The sequence below is a fragment of the Lepisma saccharinum genome, chromosome 2, assembly GCF_977018435.1.
Source record: "Lepisma saccharinum chromosome 2, izLepSacc3.1, whole genome shotgun sequence".
Lineage (NCBI taxonomy): Eukaryota > Metazoa > Arthropoda > Insecta > Zygentoma > Lepismatidae > Lepisma > Lepisma saccharinum.
The window spans coordinates 44,409,973-44,427,521 of record NC_139230.1 but is presented as its reverse complement, the minus strand read 5'-3'; the positions used below and the strand labels follow the sequence as shown (position 1 = coordinate 44,427,521).

The 17,549-nt window shown below is 40.0% G+C and overlaps 1 long non-coding RNA gene across 1 annotated transcript; it reads left to right on the top strand.

Annotated features, from left to right (window-relative positions):
• The first annotated feature begins 12,317 nt into the window (after positions 1-12,317).
• Positions 12,318-15,970, top strand: LOC145984422 (uncharacterized). Its single transcript, XR_014441309.1, has 2 exons — positions 12,318-12,482; positions 15,298-15,970. It is a non-coding gene; the product is annotated as an uncharacterized LOC145984422 (long non-coding RNA).
• Positions 15,971-17,549: the final 1,579 nt, after the last annotated feature.

Sequence of the window (17,549 nt, the reverse complement as noted above, 5' to 3'; positions counted from 1 at the left end):
AAAATTGTTAGTATTTGTACCAGAAGTGCAAAAACATGCACTTAAGTCGGAAATTGCGTGTAGAATTCGATATTTTAGGAGCTTTGGGAAATTTCCAACATATCCCGACTTTGTCGTGAAATTGAGAATTTTCCCCGTCCCGAATGTCGGGATTTAAAGAATTTACCGCCCCGACCCAAAAAATTCTGCCCTGCAGTATGGTAAACCTTATCTCCAAAGGGAAATAAACTGTCCTTGCCGCCACTGTACTCATAAAAATGAGTATTTTATCTTTAACGACTTTAACTATAATATAGACGGTGTTAAAGGCGGAGCTACTGCGGAGCATGCTCACTCGTCTGGCTCCCCTGGAACATCCTGTTACGCTTACGGTGCTATGGACGATAATATGGAAGGGCAAAGTGGAGATTCTTTTACAAGGAAATAGCGTGTCAGCTGCATAGCATATGGTTGCACAGTTCGATCGGGAACAAATTTATTGAGTCATGTATCACTTTGTAGGTTTCCGAAGGACGTAGAGAGACGAGACCTGTGGATACAAGCAGAACGAAAAAAGGATTGGTAACCGGAAAGGATTTGTACGCCTTGCATTTTGTTACAAGCATGTTGATCGGTTATCTGTGCATTGTGTTGTGGTGAAAAGAGCGGCTCTTCGTAAGGTTTCAAACCGAAGCGACACGTGACAGCAGTGGTTCACACCGAAGTGACAAGCGACACAGATCCATTTAGTCTATAAATAAGCATTTACCGCGCACGGGAAATCAAGTCTCAGGCGGCACAATACACGCCATTGGGAATCTGAGCAACATACAGGGTGGGAAATAACCTTTTGCTAGGGGTCCACAGTAAAAAGTAACAACAATTAAGAAATTATGGTAATACCAAATGTTTACTACGACAATTGTGGTTGTGTACCTTGTCGCGTCACTTCGGTTCGATACATTTCGTTGATCACTGAGGATTCACTTTCAAGTGGTACGGAGATTACACACCGAACCGACAAGCAACGGCCCCTTATTCTAAAGGAAACAATCCACCTTGCATACGAGTACAACAGACCGAGGCGACACGATGCATAGTACTGAGAAAACAGAGCAGTCCAAGCGACACGTGCATTTTCTCGTGGTGAATTGGTTTGAAAGGAAGCTTTCAGACTGAAGCGATATGTGTCTCTTGAAAACCAACATTAAAAAATAAACAACACCTTCCGAATTAAAGCGTCATGACAAATTGCAGGTGTCGCTTCTCGCTTTCATGTCGCTCGGACTGGGCCGTTTTATCAATACTGTGCATTGTGTTGCCCCGGCCTGTTATTTGCGCAAGCGTGGTGAATGGTTTGCCTTAGATCGAATGATTCTGTGCGAAATCTCGATATCGCTTGTCGCTTCAGTCTGAAAACTCCTTTGTTGTTTGAAGTAAATTCGTGCAAGTGAAAGTAGCATGCCACATCATATGTTCTCCCTAAATCCCTCAGGCTGAAAGGCGAAGTTGAAAGCACACATATTTACTAGCATTTGCATGTGTCATTACTTCTGCAGATTTGTTGGAAAAAATTCACTTAAGCATACTTTATAATATAATAATATCACTAGTTTTATGGAATTCTCTTTCCCTCACTTTTCCATTTACAAAATAATTGAATATATCTAAACTTTCGTACGTTTTCAGTTCGTCGTGCGTGTACATGAGATACGTAGTGGCGTATGCTATACAACTGACGGCCACAAAGACACGTCATGTTTTAATAATCTGCTCTTCAGTTGATCATCCGACGGATTCTTGATGTCCACTCCTTCATAGTAGAACTTTAACAAATACCTTTCTTGACTATCGTCGCACAATTGATGAAAACAAGCGCTCATTTCTTACTTCGTATGCCGGTGAATCTGTACTGCAAAACAACGGGAACTGGCCTAAACCGGAAGTTCCGGGGGGACCGGGCAAGACCTCACCAATGTTTATGTTTACATTTTTAACACGGTCCATACTGGGAAAAGGTTGACTTTCTTTTGTTTAAAACATGTTTTTTAAACTCATGTTTAAAACTATGTTTAAAACATGTTTAAAACATGTTTTTTAAACTCATGTTTAAAACTATGTTTAAAACAAAAATAAATGTTTTAAACCAAAAAAAAGTTTGTTTTGTTATTTTTAAAAAAAAACCACAAATCTTGCCAACCCTGGCTTCAGTGCGATTCGTGAGTTTTATTATGGTGTCCCAAAAGTCACATTTCGTGCGTTTCGTGCAAGAACGAGATTCACGAAACGCACGGGCCAGGAGTCTGGTTTGTTCCGTGAGAATCGTCTATTCCTTGCAGACAAAGCGCGTGCTGATGGATTCAAACTGCACTAGTTTTAACAGAGACCGATATGAAGCAACATGCACAAGATGAGTATGCCTTGACCGTTCTTAGAATGTGATTAAAATGAGTAACATTGTCCACAGTATAGTTTATTTTTGTCATAAGGAAATGGACATTTCCACTCAATTTTTTTAAAAGCAATTTTAAAAACTACACCCTGAGGAAATGACCCCTGCAGTTTTTCGCGTTTCTCTGCGTTCAGTTTAAGGGGAAAACCAGACTTCCAAAGTTGCGAGGCTAGCGTTGCGCTGAAACACACGCTCCGTCATGTTAATACATCACTACTCAGGGAGAGCTCGTTTGTGGTCTGCTTAGAGCGTCCAGTTTACTGGGGGTAGCCCTCGGGGAGCCAACGTATACAGCAGTTTTGCATATCTGTGTAGAGTTAAATAATGGAAGAAGGGACGATAATGGAAGGGAAAGCTATGCTTTATAATGGTCATTCTTCTATTAAATATCCCTGCTGTTCACGTGACAGATAAATGAAAGAGTTCTCCTGCGTGCGTGTTTTCATCAAGTCGCGAGAAAACTATTGCTTGTAAAATTGGTTACTGACCAAGTTTTCAAAAATATATTTTATACTTATATTTATCGAAATTTACCATTAACCATGTATTGCAAAATAAGAATTTTCACATTCTTCACTTTACTTATAACGCCTTTCTTTTCCATAAAGCAATTTCAGTCTGTGTTTCATTTCTGTTACGCAAATTATGATAAAATATTTTTGTGCAGATAAGAGAAAATACACTGAAGATTACATCAGTTGCACAGTACATTTCAAAGCTAAGTTTATGTGTAATTATTACAAGGAAATAATGTATATAACATTATATCACATACTGAAATATATTTGAATTTTGTACTGCGAAAAAAGTTGCCTCATCTCTTTCCCCGAACGCATTAATTATTTGGTTCACAACCTCATCACTAGGGATCCTATCGAGACGAGACATGGCAGTCTTGGTTTCGTTCTCGTTGAGAGTTGTAAATGTCTGTCTCGTGTTTATTTGTAAATGCCTCGTTGACAGTCTCGTCTCGGTTTCGGAGGGCAATTCTCTTTCTTATCTCAAGTCTCGAGAAAGATAGAATTGACAACTTATGCAAAGGCTTATCGTACAAACTTTCACAGTGCATAGTGATCATAAAAACAAAACAACTTTTCTTAATTATTTTTTTTGTTTGTTTGTTTGACTCCTCGTTTCAACGCTACGAGCCTTCTAAAACTGGATATTATCCTGCTGCTTATACGTGTATATGCAAACCAAACTGCCGATTCAGAATTACCACGAATGAACTGGCGTTGTAATTATTATACACAAAATTCATAATTTAACTGAGGAACTCACATGTTCCAGGTTTGACTCTCGAGCTGGGCATGACTGTTCCTTTGTGAATGTCCTTTCATTGAAGTGGAAGTTGTTTGGTGGAGGAGGGGTGGTTTGCTCGAGCCTTTGGGGACAGTAGGCCTAAGGGGATACTTCTATTGTTAATGTTAGTGTTGCTCACGAGACGAGACATTTCCCGTCTCATCTCATAAAAGGAGACGGGAAAAGAGAATGTTTTGAAATGAGACGGGACAGACCAAAGTTTCGTCTCGTCTTGTGAGCAGGTTGGGTGATACAGGTGATACTTAGATAGTGCTGGTTGGTGTTCGTGACAGTGGGGGAGTTTCTCCTGCACCCCGACTTCGAATACTGCTCGTAGTCATTGTCGCGATTACCCAAAAGTGGGAAAAAATGTGACATTAGAGAAGATACATACTAACCATTAAACAATATGACGGAAAAGCGACGTAAAAGTAGGATAAATACATAAATTTGCCATATATTAACTGAAGAAAACTGTCGTTTACTGCAGGAAATTTAAAAACTCCGCGTATATATATATATTTATCATATCACCTCTTATATTGAAGAAATTGGCGTGTAAACCCTAGTGTTTATGGACCGTAGTGCGCGCGGAGCCGTCATTTTGTTTATTTGTGTGCCAGATGGATGGAATCTTCTTAATTTTGCCACCAGAGGGCAATCGCATAGGTTACGCAATGACGTAACAAGGAAACCTTGGTGCGAAGTCGCAGCCCTTCAGGCAGAAGAGTGGAGTCGCTCGCGAACCACGATAGGTGCTGGAAGTCTATCCTCATACCTCGTGAATAGTGAGTACGATCTGCCGAATAAGTGGACCAGGACTTTATTGTAAGTGTTATCATTTCTGAGTAGACTTTATAAGGACAGCTATACCATACCGCAGATTCGGAGAAATAGACAACGCCCCTCGAGGGCGAAAACTACTCTCTCCCACCCCCGCAGACTTTCTAAATCGTGTATTAATACCCCATCTAACATGACCGAATCAAACCATTTCATGGATTTAGAGCCCAATGCCCAGCTCGGGGATAACCCTGGTGCTTCCTTTTGCGATGATATCCATATTCCAGACTGCCATGATAAGGGCAATGGGAAAAGACTTTGCGACTCAAGTTCTGTTGAACGCGAGAGTGTAACTAACGTCAAATCCCGCAAAACTGCGGATATGATTGCGACACAACATACTTACCCCACTGACCACCCAGGACCGTACGTGGTCCTCCTAGAAGGCATTCCACATGCCCAGCATATTAGCCATTTGAATGGCGGAAGTCTAGGAAATTTTTTTAGGAAAAACGACATCCCAGTGGAACTTGTCGAACAATGCGGGAAAAACCGCGTACGTGTCACCTTTTCCTCGGGCCAGGATGCCAATCACTTTGTTGAGAATACAACCACTCTCGCGAAGTTGGCGGTTACTGCTCGCGTACCCCTCTCACTTATTCAAAGAGAAGGGCTAATTTTTGGTGTGGCATTGGATATCACAGAAGACGACATCATCGAAGGCTTGGACTCGGGTCCAATTCGGATACTGAGTGTGACACGACAAAAAAAGAAGATCTGGAAGGACGATGGATCCTTCCATCTCGAAGATGCCCGAGTTATCTGTGTCACCTTCAGCGGCACTCGACTCCCAGAATTTGTTATCTTGAATCGCGAAATCAAAGAGGTGAAACCCCGAATTCGCCCTGTTTTACAATGCAAAAATTGCCTGCGTTATAATCACACAGCGGGCCAATGCAGATCTCGAGCAATTTGTGGACATTGTGGGTCGGACCGACATGAAGGACCATGTCTCACAGGTCCCAGATGCATTAACTGCAAACAGGCCCATTCAGCCAATGATAAAACCTGTACCAAATGGCAAGAGGCAACTGACATCCAAAACCGTATGGCAATCGACAACATCTCCTTTTTTGAGGCTAAGCATAGAATTCAAGGAACATATATTGCGCCAATAACTAAAGCAGAAGTGCTGCACTCGTTACACGACCCCCGGGCATACCCGTTACTAAAAACGCCGACCCCTAACACGCCTACGAACCCTGCCTTACCCATAAACGCGAGACGCCAGTCCTTCCGACAAGCTATCCTCGCCCCTCCAGCCCATACGCCTGAACCCCTACCTACCTTCGTACAACCAGAATATGACTCGCACCACAAACCCCGGAACAAGAAACCGCATAATCCTATGCGCAAACAAACTCGCAACTATTCATCTAGTAGCTCAGCCACAGAGGAAGATATTTGTGCATCCTTGCCGGTGGGGAAACGGGCGTTTCCCAATGCCCCCCCACCATTGCCGATACAACATCGAGCCACCCCGCTTCGGTTAACCACAAAAGGGTCCTCACAACCCTCAACCTCTGCACAAATAACAAGGGAGCAAACTCAAATTTACAACTCGATATTAGCAATAATTCCCAACCTGTGGGACGCAGTGCGGGACACAACAAATAACCACCGTCGAATTCAATTAATACATCAAATCCAAGCCTTAACATCCAACCTTCTGGCGATACTAGAAGCCACACCTTGACGGAACCAGGTTTCCAACAGATACCGGAAATGGAAATAATCGTTCAATGGAATGTCAATAGTTTCTCTGCAAGAAAATTGGAACTGATAGACTTAATTGCCGACTATCAACCCCAAATTCTATGTTTACAGGAAGTTAAGGGTACCAAACATGAAAAATATCGCCTCGCGCATTATAATTTATACGGTACCCCAACCACCAATAGGGGAACTGTCATATTTGTACATGAACAAATACAACATACAGAGGTACCGATTCCGAATGACATAAGACTAGTACAAGATTTTCAAGCAGAAATTGTAGCCATTCGCGCTTCCATATTCCTCCGAACTTTCACGGTAATATCGATATACATCCCCTCCCATCCCAACTCCCAACGCATAAGCTCAAGAGACCTCCAAGAACTGAGACAACACGTTCCGGGACCTATTGCCTTACTAGGTGACTTTAACGGGCATCATTCAACGTGGGGAAACCCACATGATGACAGACTCGGTAAAGTATTAGACACATGGATTACCGAGAACAATCTCATCATCAGTAATGATGGAACCCCCACCCACTTCCCTCTAAACGGGAATCACCCCTCTTGCATCGATCTGACGATAACGTCCCCGGAAATATTCACCCAGTTCTCGTGGGATAAAGAAGAAGATTTACGGGGCAGCGATCACGCACCCATTTTATTAATCAGACGTCATTCTCCGTCCCGACACTCAAACTTGACAAACAGGCAGACTCCCCCAGTGCGGAGATGGACTAAGGCTTCCATTAACTGGGAGGCGTTCAAAGACACGTTCACAAGGATATATATACCAATCTTATCATTCCGAAATATCCATGTAGCTTACGATAATCTCATCGACACGATCACGGTCGCCATGGATTACAGCGCAACACGCACCCGCTTTCGTCCCTCGCCCAGATATCCATCCATCAGTTGGTGGACGCGAGAATGCGAAACCATTAAAATCAGGAAAAGATATCAACTTCGCACATATGAACGATACCGTACTCGTGCTAATTTGCTTGAACTAAAACGCTTGCAAGCGAAAGCCAAAAAAATATATCTCCAGGCGAAGAGAGCAGCATGGCAACATTTTTGCAACACATTAGATCGCAGTGACAGTCTAAGCTCCATTTGGCACAAATTTAATACCCTTCGTAAACCAACCCAAAGTAAGGTAAAAACGATTGACCGAACCTGGGAAAATGACTTCATTTCTTTCTTAACACCCTCTTCGGTTAGCTTTGGTTACAAACACGACGAAAGATTACATGCCTCATTCACAGATGACTTTCCTGCGGTAACCGCATTAGAACTCATCAATACTCTGGACTCACTCAAAAATACCGCACCGGGATATGACGGCATTACATATGACGTCCTTCGCCACTTGCCGGAAGAAGGCCTTCAAACCATTGTCAGAATATATAATGAAATATACCATACAGGCATTATCCCATCAACTTGGAACAACCATATCGTAATTCCTATCCTCAAACCATCCAAACCCCGCAACAACGCACACTCGTATCGCCCCATTGTCTTAATTCCGGTAATAACTAAACTTTTTGAAAAAACCTTACAATATCGAATAAACTGGGCCCTCGAAAAAAAACAGTTTTTCCCCCCAACACAAATGGGATTCCGGATCAACTATGGCAGTCAGGATGCCGTATCCACACTAACTTTAGCAATTCAAAATAGTCAGATACCTAAAGATTATTGTTTTAGCCTGTTCACAGATATAGAGAAAGCATACGATTCCGTTCATATACCAATACTCTGCAATGTCTTAGAAAAATTACAGATCCACCCTTCGGTTGTTAATATCATATGGAACTTATATAATGAACGAAATCTTGTCTTTTGGTTCGACGATCGAGTAGACGGGACCCGCAAAGTTCGAACCGGAATCCCACAGGGATCCCCCCTCAGTCCCTTACTTTTCAACATATATACTCAACACATCCACCACTTAGATCTCGCTGATTTTAAAATATTACAATATGCAGATGATTTATGCTGTTATAAACAAACATCGGACGCCACCCAAGGCATACTGGCTCTAAACCGAGCTATCACAGTACTTCGGGATAATCTCTGGAGTATAGGACTAACTTTTTCACCCCCCAAATCTAACATAATAATTTTCAATTCTCGACAACCCCTTTCCTATCCCAACAATATCTCACGTATACAAAACATACCTCTTGTAGAATCCTATAAATATCTCGGAGTTGTTTTTGACAGAAAATTAACGTGGAGACCTCACATAGCATACCTCAAAGCAAAGGGAAAAAAAATTATTAACACATTACGAAGTATAGCCACCACTAAGTGGGGGAGTCATCCATACATCATGTTACTATTTTATAAAAATTGCTTTCGTTCCCTATACGATTACGCAGCCCCAGTATATGGCGGGGCGAATATAAAACTCCTGAATTCGTTAGATATATTACAAAGACAGACATTACGCACTTGTCTCGGATTAATGCCTTCAAGTCCTAATGTGAGTGTATATCTCGAGAGCAACGAACAATCACTCACACAAAGACGGAAAAAACTCGCCGTAAAATTTTTACTTAAAACATGGGATACTCACCCACACCCTTTCAATAGAGAATTCGCCATCCAACGACAATGGGAGATCGAAAAGAGCATCGATCATTCCAACTCCCGATATTTTTTCTTATACTGTTATTTTATAGATACCGAGGCATACCAGCTGTCCTTTACCCACGATCACCCACTTATATACCAACTAAAAATCCCCATAGAGCCAAACCTAGATCTCCACTACGTCGACCGTGGGGCACATGGAAATTATCAAGAAAGATGGCCGGAGGCTACACTAATATATACGGACGGATCAAAAGACGATACCGATGTCGGTTCTGCATTTTATATCCCGTCCACGAATATCATTAGACAATTTAAACTACCTCCCGACGCGTCAATTTTTTCGGCGGAATGCTACGCAATTTATAGAGCATTACTTCATATCCTAACATCGGGCATTCCGCAGTCTCTTATCCTGACAGACGCCCTGAGCGTGCTCCAAACGTTGTCCAGAGCTGGCAACGCAGCCCACAAACTTACTATCTTTCCTTATCTTATTCAAAGTGCAGCGTTACGACTTCGACAACGGGGACAGAAAGTGACCTTCACCTACATTAAGGCCCATACCAATCAAAACAAATCCCAAGATTTAGTAGATAACTACGCAAAACAAGCTCGGTCACTTTTACACGCAACTCCCTTACGATTACCTTATACAGACTTGCTCCCCCGAGTAAAAATGAAAATACAACATGAATGGGATGAATGGTGTACCCATGAAATCCAAACCACAACAACCTACAAGTGGAATGCGAATATCGGTACAAAACAACCTTGGTATCAATCTCTGAATCTACCTCGGGCAGTGATCGTGTTCACCTTGAGAATGCGCACGGGTCACGTACTCGTGAATCAACATTTGGCGAGAATACACGCGGTACCCTCAACTTCCTGCCAATGCGGAGAACCCAGCCAAACAATAACGCATCTGATTTTCCAATGCCCCTTACGACAAGTTCATCGGGAAACGTTCTACAAAACCCTACTTCGATTAGATGTTCCATTTCCGGTGTCAATCTCAACCTTAATAAGTCAGCCTCGAGCTCCCACTATGTGGGCGCTATATAGCTTCGCACGGAAACACAACATCGCCATGTAAACAAACAAAACAAAAAACAAACGTCAACAAGGAAATCTGCAGTGTAACATACCCTACAGGATACCCCCCTTAGTGAAAATCACGAGTGAAAGTGAAAGTGAATTGTGAAAGTGCCATAAGGATTACCGAGGAAGAAGACACGAAGAAGTAGGAACACATCAATCAGTCCCGCTGGCTCGAAATCGCAAAGGATAGGCGGTGTGAGCCAAGAAACAGCAAGCAAGCAAGCCCTTCAGGCAGCGCATTTTGGATTCTGACCCAGGGAGAGGAAGTAGTTTTTCCTCTATACAGACACCTTAGGAAGGTGTCCGAGAAACCACGACATGGGAGGAGAAGGATAAGTACTTTTAAGTTTCGAATTGGCAATCACACTCCAAAATTATATTTTCTTCATCTTTCTCGTCCGTTAAACTACGTGGAGAATTGACTTGACTGTAAAGGAATAGATTTAGTTCATCATTATTAATTATTTAGTTAAATTAATATCCATCCAACTGGCACAAGTGATACGACATGAAAATGTTTAGTTCAGCGAGTTTAACACCGACGATCTTTCTTTATGTAGACTAATGGTGCTTGCACATTATGTGAAAATGAATAAACTCGCATATTTTGGAAAAGGTGTTGTATCTGTACTTTCTATTAACATAGCTGCCCCATAGCAAATAAGTAGACCTATAAGGCGGAAATTTCCACTGCGCGCTTGCTAAAGGTTTGTATGCATTAAACATTCAAGTTTAACGTGCATACAGATGCAGAGCATGGTTCTCTGTCGAATTGCATGGGGCAGTTAAAACTTCTGTAAAATGGCGCACTACCAGTTAAACCCATTTGTAACTGTAGATGAAACGGGGGTACTAGATACTCCACAAGGAATTCACTTCGCCGGAATGTCTTCAACTAGAAGATCTGCGTTACATAATGAACTAAATCCTTTATCTGCAATGGAGTTCACGTGTGTAAACCGTGGTAACTCGAGTGGGGGAGATTTGATTTAACTTTCAACCCATTCCTCGTCAAGAAAATGTCACGTCTGTTGTGAATACAGGGACCATATTCAAGGGACCAGAACTATCTAAAATGTCAGTGCAGGCAGCATCTAGCTCGATGCATAATCTCTTACAGAAAATTCCTCGCTTGATTAATTGTGATGCTATATCTATATTTGGTTTCTTGCTAGAAATTCAGAAAATTCTAGAACTTAAAATTTTCCCTACACACGATGTTCTTGTGTCATTACTAGACAAAGTACACGAACGTTTAGTGCCAAAGTGGTTGCAACATCTTCGAGAAGGTGTGCAATGGCAACATTTAGTAACTGATATATTAGACGTTTTTGTGACATCTTTGGGCAGGGACGAGATTATCCAGACATATGTGCTATGCAAGCAGTCAGTGAAGGAATCCCCACTCCAATTTTTCTTAGATAGAAAGCGGTGTGCATTGTTACTACAAGTGAATTGGACAGAATCTCAGTTCATTGCGCTTGTGATTGACAGGCTACTCCCAAATGTATCAGAAAGATTATTGTTTCTAGAAATTCCGGAAACTTATGCTCAATTCGAGATAATACTCGAAAAACTACAAAAGCACCTCACGGTAAAAAGTGACTTTTACCGAAGTTCCCAACAAAAAGGAAAAGACGAAGAAAGGAATGTAACTTATTTTAAGGAAAATATCCCCAAATTCTGTCATAAGTGTGGTACAAGACATACAGCCTCACAAAAGTGTAATTACGGTTCGCGTAATGCTAACTTGCTACAAAATTTGCGTGTTCAAGAAACACCAGAAAAAAGTGAAAAAGCCACTGCAGTTTTTGTAGATAGTACATTAAACAAAGTGATAAATGTTAAAGCATGTCTTGATACCGGAAGCACAGAAAACTTAATTAGTAATAAAACATTTAATTTGTTACGTTCAAAGTGTCCAGTTAATGTTCAAGATTGTTATTTAAAAATAACACAAGGAGAACAGAACGTCATCCTTAAAAAGGTAGTGCAATTCACTGTACAGCTTGAAACATTGACTTGGCCTATATGGGCATATTTATATGAAAACCTTCCAGTGGACATAGTGCTTGGTGTAAACTTTATGAAAAACAATAAGCTTCTTCTTGACTTTCAACAAAAGTGCGTTACGGTTCCGTACGCGAAAGTGCAAATACCGATAAAATGGCATTTGAACAGTTTGTTTACTGACTTTAATTCGTTACAGACAAGTTATCCACAGCAATATTCCAGGCAGCAGGAAGTCCCGTGTACTACGCCTCCAAGGTCAACTCCCGCGGAGCACCGATACGGAACAGGTGGTGGAAGAAGAAGAAGACAGCCAAACATGCACCGGGGAAACTTTCGCTTTCAGCGAGCTACAACACCTGGGCAGGCAAATTTCAACTTCGGGACTGAGTCAGGAGAACGATGTGACGTAGGCAGCACCAAACTCCAAACAAATCAGGATGAGGACTACTGGAAAGAACAACTTGGTGAGTTGTTACATTCTTATAATACGGTAGTGACTGAAAATGTAGGATGTTTCAATGGGTGGAAATATACGATTCATGTTACAGACACTATTCCTGTGCGTAAACCTCCTTATTATGCACCGAAGGAGAAACAAAAAGAAATAGACGATGCCGTTCAAGAATTATTAGACGCAAAGCTCGTTGAACCGTGTAATTCTCCTTATGCGAGCCCTGCATTTATAGTTAAGGGGAAAGGTTCCAATAAACGATTAGTAGTAGATTATTCTGAACTGAATAAAAAGATCGTGTATGATTCGTACCCAACACAACCTATGCAAGAATCTCTTTCGTATATCTCTCGGGGAAACGTCTATTCGGTTCTCGACGTCAGAAAGGCTTTTCACCAGGTCTTATTAGACGAAAAAAGTAGAGATCTTACTGCTTTCCTTACGCCAACGCAACAATTAAGATATTGTCGGGTTCCATTTGGTATGACCATTGGTACAGCTTGTCTCGCAAGAATGATGGAATGTGTATTAGGAGATTTGCGAGGCAAGTGCCTAGAATATTATGCTGACGATATTATTGTCATAAGTAAGGATTTTGACACACATTTACGTGACCTACGTACTGTGTTTGAACGTTTGAAAAAATTCGGGGTGACAGTTTCAAAAAAGAAAAGTACCTTTATGACTAAAGAAATTAAATTTATTGGTTTTTTAATTAAAGATCACAAAATAGAAATAGATCCTGAAAGGATAGAAATAATTTAGAATTTACCACGTCCCAAAAATTTACGTGCATTGCGACGTTGTTTGGGATTTTTCAATTTTTTTCATACATGGCTCCCAGGGTTCGCTGAAATAGCTACACCGCTATACGAGTTTAGTTCGCCAAAAACACCGTTCCAATGGGAAACGATTCACGAAGATAGTTTCAACCAAATTAAAAGGTTATTTATGGAAAATGCCATTTTGTCCCTTCCAGATTTTGAAAGAACGTTTGTATTAGATACTGATGCGTCTCTTAAGAGTTATGGGGGATGTTTGATGCAACCAAATGATGGGATACTCCAACCAGTTGCATTTTTCTCTAAAAAGATACCAGAAAGTTCCAAAAACAGAACAATTTATGAGCATGAATTAAAATCTCTCGTACTTTGCTTAGAGAAATTTTCATATTATCTAAAACACAAAAAAAATTGTACTAAGGGTAGATAATATGGCATTATTTCATATGTTAAGAAAAGCCCAAAAATTTTCCAAATTTGCCAGGTGGGCAGAATTTATATCTGAATTTAAATTTGACTTGATCCATATATCTTCTAGTCGCAATTTAGTTGGTGACTTTTTAAGTCGTCTATATGATCAACGTGACTTTGAGAGTGATGAATTATATGAAAAAGAAATTCCTTCAACATATTTGTCACTTTGGAATAATAGTACACTAATTGACAATATTCGTCAAGAACAAAAGGGAGACCCTGAAATAGCTGAGATATTGCACAAGATACAGGTTCAAAAATTACAAGTTCCAAATTGTATTGTGAAAGATGGTATAGTCTTTAAGAAAACAAAAAACAAAAATATGCCATTTAAAGTTCTAGTTCCAAAGCTAATGATTAAAGCATTGGTTGATTTCTATCATACAAATGCATTAGGCGGAATACATAGTAATTGGTCCCGAACACTGAAGAAACTGCAAAGATTTTATACCTGGGACAACATGTTAAATTATGTTAAACAAAAGGTACTGTCATGTCAAATTTGTCAGAAGGCAAAATACACTAACATATCTCCTGCAAATGTATTAACTTCGGAAGTTATTAAGAAGCCTTTACAGCGTATTTGCTGTGATATTGTGGGAGTTTTGCCTCAATCCCATGGATATAAATACATTCTTGTAGTTGTAGATTGCGCAACTCGTTTCGTTTGGTTTCAACCCATACGAAACCTTACCTCAAGAATCATAGCTGATTATCTGTTAAGATATTTTCTGCAATTTGGATGGTGTGCTGAAATAACCACTGATAATGCAAGTTACTTTACATCAGAATATTTCGCAGGATTCTTATATGGCAATGGTATAAGACATATCACTATCAGTGCTTATAATCCTCGTGCAAATTTAGCTGAAAGAATTATCAAGAATCTGAAAACTTCTTTGAGATGTTTTTGCTATGATGATCACAATTCATGGTTCAAATATTTATATTATATTCAACTTGGACTTAATACTATTTGGCATCAAGCCCTTAATCTTACTCCATTTGAATTATTCCTGGGTAGAGCTCCCTTAGATCCTCTCATAAATAATTGGAGTTTAACTGAACAGGAACTCTTGCAGGATAAGGATAATCTGAGTGAAAAATGGAATAAGGCAATTCACAAGATGAAATTAGAATGGAATAAGAGAAACAGACTATATCAAAGAAAGTTTCAAATACCGAAGTATAAAATACATGATTTCGTTTTGGTAAAAACTCATCCAAGGTCTTCATTGCTAGAAAATAAGACAAAGTCATTGTCATTAGTTTACGAAGGCCCATACAAAATTGTTAAAATGCTAACTGAAAATAGTGTTCTTCTGGAAGATCCTAAAAATAATACGAACATAAGACGTTGTCATGTAGATCAACTGAAACCATATATTGAATGTAATTAGTTGGAAACCAAAATGCCATTTGTAATTTCTTCTTCTTGGGGAATAAATAAAAGAAACAAATTGAAGTTTTTGTGTGAAATTAAAGGAAGAGGAAATTACAAATTAAAAATTAAATGGGTATTATAATTTTGTAATGTCAAATGATGCTGGTAATTTATTTTGTTTCCTTCAGGAATATATCCTGGAGATTCCAATTGTGAAATGGAAGAAGGAAGACCGTAGCCATAAAGCCTTACTCCAAAATCGACAGACATGGAAAAGTCGACACCTACCATCTATTATACCATCTGTCTGAGATCAACAATAAGGGCTGGCAAGAAACGATTTAAACTTCCAATGTTATCCTTCCATTATTAAGTTTTCATTAGTGTTTGTATATTTTTTTGTTTGAGGGTCTCGCCCGCACTGAGTCCATGTTTTTCTGATTTCACATGGGGGGAGGGGGAAGTGTATGGACCGTAGTGCGCGCGGAGCCGTCATTTTGTTTATTTGTGTGCCAGATGGATGGAATCTTCTTAATTTTGCCACCAGAGGGCAATCGCATAGGTTACGCATTCATCTTTCTCGTCCGTTAAACTACGTGGAGAATTGACTTGACTGTAAAGGAATAGATTTAGTTCATCATTATTAATTATTTAGTTAAATTAATATCCATCCAACTGGCACAAGTGATACGACATGAAAATGTTTAGTTCAGCGAGTTTAACACCGACGATCTTTCTTTATGTAGACTAATGGTGCTTGCACATTATGTGAAAATGAATAAACTCGCATATTTTGGAAAAGGTGTTGTATCTGTACTTTCTATTAACATAGCTGCCCCATAGCAAATAAGTAGACCTATAAGGCGGAAATTTCCACTGCGCGCTTGCTAAAGGTTTGTATGCATTAAACATTCAAGTTTAACGTGCATATGTTCTAAACGCAGGGTGCGAAATCCAGGGGGGATTTCCCCCCAGCAATCTCTTCCGGGGAGGAGAGTTTTTGTTTTAACAAGAAACATAATTAATTTGGGATTCGAATATATTTGACTGGAATAATATCGAAAACGTACAAAAGGAACGGACATCAAAGAGCCTCATCTCTAAGGACACTGAACACAGCTAACCCCAGGACACAGAAATAAGACCGACTTGTTATTTCTTCATTTCTCATCGGCTTTCGTTAGCAACCGCGAAGTATATAAATATATTAATAAAACACATATTAGCATTTATATGTGGATTTTATACAGGAAACTATTATCTTCTCTTAATGTGTCTTAATTTTTGACCCTCCCTCCTTAGGCAAATCATTGTTCATAGCATCAGTAGTAGCTATACTGCTTTTCCGGATTCTCTGGAGTAGCGACGCGCAGAGGGGAAAGCTTGTGGGCGGGGCCAGACTAGGTGGGGAAGGGTGCCTGATGATAGCAACGAAGTGCTGCGCGGTGTAACGGCCGTAAAGCAAAACGCTTTCTACTGCCAATTTCTTCTTTTATTCTTAACAATGGCCAGTTTATTGTTTTACACAAATAAGAAATAATATTGCACGTTTATTTTTCTTTTGATGCTACGAAGAATAGAACAAAAAATAAAGCAAATTTAAACATACATTTTCAAAAAACATGCAAATAACCACAAACTATGAAACATCATGTATCAAAATGTGTTTTAAACAAGTCTGAAAAACATGTTTAAAACACTTTGTTTTAAACGTTTTAAACATTTGTAAAAAAACAAACAAAGCCATGTGTTTTAAACTTTTCAAACAAGTTGTTCTCGAACACATTCAACACACTGAGGCGCTCTCCTGAATGCAGAGTTCCCCTAGACTTGCGAGCTGACATGTTTACTACAGAACTACTGGACCGCGAATGAGCAGTCGAGTCGCCCCCTCCCGTGGATACCCCTCCCCTCCGCGCGTTCATTGGACGAGGCGCACACCCTTCAACATGCGCACAGAACGCGTTCGCGTTCTTACTCCAGAGAATCCGGGAAAGGAATATACATTAACATCTTCAATTTGCAATTACATTTTGAATGAAGGACTGCCGATACAATATACTGTGTATTGTATAATTTAATTAATTTATTTAATAATTGACACTTAATGACATTATATATATATATATAATATATATATATACATATATATAGTGTGTGTGTGTACCTAGCTATATAGTGTGTGTGTGTGACTGTCTGCTGCTTCCCCCCACCAATCTGCAGTGATTTCGCACCCTGTCTAAATGAATTGTTATTTTAAAAATTGCGGGGAAAATATGACGAAAATAATTGTAATTCCAGAAAAGACATTTTTGTAACAATAATTTCTTCCCAGTCAGAACCTATGTATTGGCAATGAACAAGGCTGTTCACGTGTTCAGCCGTTGACTGTTACCTTACCAGTATTGCTTTGTCAGCCTATTGAAAACCCTCTACCGAG